We start from the raw sequence: 3,095 nt of genomic DNA on the forward strand, positions 1-3,095 counted from the left end.
TAAATGACCAGTAGTGTAAATATATTGGTCTCGTAGTTATTGGGAGAAAAATAGAAAACAGGTTTCCAGCCATAAATAATTCATTTCTAAAAAAGGAAGTCTCCATCGTTACTTCGAAAAGTATTTAAATAAAACACGACACTGGAATGAGCCATTCTCACTCGAAGAGTGAAAAGTTAATGCATGTGCTGCAAAACGATCTAGAACACTTTATATCGGTTCTAGACTCAACTGACCTTTTAGACGAAGGTGGGAGAGGTAATAAAAACTACAATGACGGCTATAGCAGTGCGCCGGCTCCGAGCCAGCCGCGCTCGCTGCACGGAAACGGACGATCGGACAGATTTCGCAATCCGACTGTGACGTCACAGTGGACGTCATACGGTTGTGACGCGAGGTGATCCGATCATCGCCCGCCGAATATGAACAGGGATAATAATAGGAGATACAATAATAACAACTTGTATCATCTCGGTTACCAGGGAAATGACAATGGTTGAAATTCAGGAACAATAATAATGGTACTGGCATGCACGCAGTGCAAACCAGAACCAGTGAAATGAAATCCACTGCGTCATAAGGAACCATCCGGTCAGCCTGGCAACGGCTGGCCCAAACAAGGTCATTCCGTAAATATCGGCTGCCGTTCTGTTGAAGGTTCAACAAAGGACATTCGACCTCATTAAGCCCTCCGATGTTGGTCGTATCAGAGGGTAGGGCCAAGACTGACAGTCAGTTCGACATGTTCTGCTATAACGATGGTAATGATATTGAAGAACGATTGTACAGTGATCAGTATACAGATTGGAATGCATTGCAAGTTACAGTGCATTGCTTCAGTAGAAACAATCCCTATCATGATGATCCTAGATACTGGTGCCTTCGTGAATGCCATCTCACAAAAAATTATTTAATAAAATTAAGGAAGTAAACAAATGACCAACATACCCGGTACAGAATAGGATATCTGTCTGTTTCCTGGAAATTGTCTTAAATCATTAATAATATCATTTTATGCTTCTCAAATGCTTTTTCCCCTCTTTAATTTCAGTATCCTTTTATAATAACGTAAATGAAATTCACATCATTTGAAAGCCAGCTAAAACGCTCCATTCGGGTCATGTGATGCCTATGACATCACTGGCCGGCTCGCAGCTCCTACTGCCATATTGCTAATTCACAGTGATGTCTTGTTTATAAATTTACGTTTCGGAAAATGGGTTACAAACGGTGTATAGTACCATACTGTACAAATACTTCTACAAAAACTCCTAAAAAGTTTTTTTTCAGCGTTCCGTGCGTAAAATGTGGTTGCACTGTACCGGCAAATTGCCTCCAAGTCAAAACACAAATACACTAACTTAACTAAAAATGTGTTGCGCTATGAAGTTAACAATAATTTACCTCCGAGATATGCTTTGCTACTGTTACAAGGTAGGATAGAGTCATTCAACGAAATTAAACTCTTAGTGTCGTTTCACCGTTGTTGTTGTTGTTGTGGTGTTCAGTCCTGAGACTGGTTTGATGCAGCTCTCCATGCTACTCTATCTTGTGCAAGCTTCTTCATATCCCAGAACCTACTGCAACCTACATCCCTCTGAATCTGCTTAGTATATTCATCTCTTGGTCTCCCTCTACGACTTTTACCCTCCACGCTGCCCTCCAATACTAAATTGGTGATCCCTTGATGCCTCAGAACATGTCCTACCAACCGGTCCCTTCTTCTAGTCAAGTTATGCTACAAACTCCTCTTCTCCCCAATTCTATTCAATATCTCCTCATTAGTTATGTGATCTACCCATCTAATCTTCAGCAGTCTTCTGTAGCACCACGTTTCGAAAGCTTCTATTCTCTTCTTGTCCAAACTATTTATCGTCCATGTTTCACTTCCATACACAGCTACACTCCATACAAATACTTTCAGAAACGACACCCTGACACTTAAATCTATACTCGATGTTAACAAATTTCTCTTCTTTAGAAACGCTTTTCTTGCCATACCCAGTCTACATTTTATATCCTCTCTACTTCGACCATCATCAGTTATTTAGCTCCACAAATAGCAAAACTCCTTTACTACTTTAAGTGTCTCATTTCCTAATCTAATTCCCTCAGCATCCCCCGACTTAATTCGACTACATTCCATTATCCTCGTTTTGCTTTTGTTGATGTTAATCTTATATCCTCCTTTCAAGACACTATCCAATCCGTTCAACTGCTCTTCCAAGTCCTTTGCTGTCTCTGACAGAATTAAAATGTCATCGGCGAACCTCAAAGCTTTTATTTCTTCTCGATGGATTTTAATACCTGCTCCGAATTTTTCTTTTGTTTCCTTCACTGCTTGCTCAATATACAGACTGAATAACACCGGGGAGAGGCTACACCCCTGCCTCACTCCCTTCCCAACCACTGCTTCCCTTTCATGTCCCTCGACTCTTATAACTGCCATCTGGTTTCTGTACAAATTGTTTCACCTTACTTTGCGCTAATTATTCGGTCGCTCAGGCGCTAGGTGACAGACCATCGAATGTTATAAGATGATGTCAATAGACCTCTGGTTCGAATCCCACTCTAAAGAATGTCTTAACTTATTTACTTATTTACAAAACGAATCGAGAGTCCTCTCGTATGAAACTCAAATCACTATTACAAAACTTCACCACTCCGAACACAAAAACAGAATTATTGTGTTTTCCTTGCTGTTTACATGCACTTACGTTTGCAATCGCTGTTCACACACGTCATGTTCAGAAAGATATTTTCTATTTAATGTGACCACATGCTTTTTACTGTATTAGAACCAATGTTTTTTATCTTCGTACTGTCCAGCTAGGGTCTTTATTCATTAAACTTTTGAAGTTTCATCACCTTACATAAAGATGAAGCAAGTCTACTTCAGACACGCTTTCTTTTACACTCACGAACATAACAGACCCACTAACGTTTGGCTACCTGCACGTTGTACATGCTTTGTATCTCTCCGTATAGAAATCGTCATCGTCGTACATCTCGTTGCACTGTTGACATGTCTTCACTACTAGCATGCTTTCCGAAAAAATGTGAATCGTTTGTTCGCAGCGTAAATGCATTTATCT

The sequence above is a fragment of the Schistocerca serialis genome, chromosome 7 (assembly GCF_023864345.2).
Source record: "Schistocerca serialis cubense isolate TAMUIC-IGC-003099 chromosome 7, iqSchSeri2.2, whole genome shotgun sequence".
Taxonomy (NCBI): Eukaryota; Metazoa; Arthropoda; class Insecta; order Orthoptera; family Acrididae; genus Schistocerca; species Schistocerca serialis.